The following is a 371-nucleotide window of genomic DNA, read 5'->3' as shown; positions in this document are numbered from 1 at the left end:
GTTTGGTTGGTTTGGTTAGTTTGGTTTGGTTTGGTTAGTTTGGTTTGGTTAGTTTGGTTTGGTTTGGTTAGTTTGGTTAGGTTAGTTATAAGGTTGGGTTAGGTTAGGTTAGGTTAGGTTTGGTTTGGTTAGTTTGGTTAGGTTAGTTAGATTGGTTAGTTAGGTTAGTTGGTTGGGTTGGGTTAGTTTGGTTTGGTTAGGTTAGGTTTGGTTAGGTTAGGTTAGGTTAGGTTAGGTTTGGTTAGTTAGTTTGGTTTGGTTGGTTTGGTTTGGTTAGTTAGGTTAGGTTTGGTTAGTTAGTTTGGTTAGGTTTGGTTAGTTTGGTTTGGTTAGTTAGTTTGGTTAGTTATAAGGTTGGGTTGGGTTTGGTT

Source organism: Odontomachus brunneus, unplaced genomic scaffold (genome assembly GCF_010583005.1).
Source record: "Odontomachus brunneus isolate Ranch 3 - 2012 unplaced genomic scaffold, Obru_v1 Obru_scaffold_393, whole genome shotgun sequence".
Taxonomy (NCBI): domain Eukaryota; kingdom Metazoa; phylum Arthropoda; class Insecta; order Hymenoptera; family Formicidae; genus Odontomachus; species Odontomachus brunneus.
The sequence above is the reverse complement of the archived record's forward strand: the minus strand, read 5'-3'. Positions refer to the sequence as shown.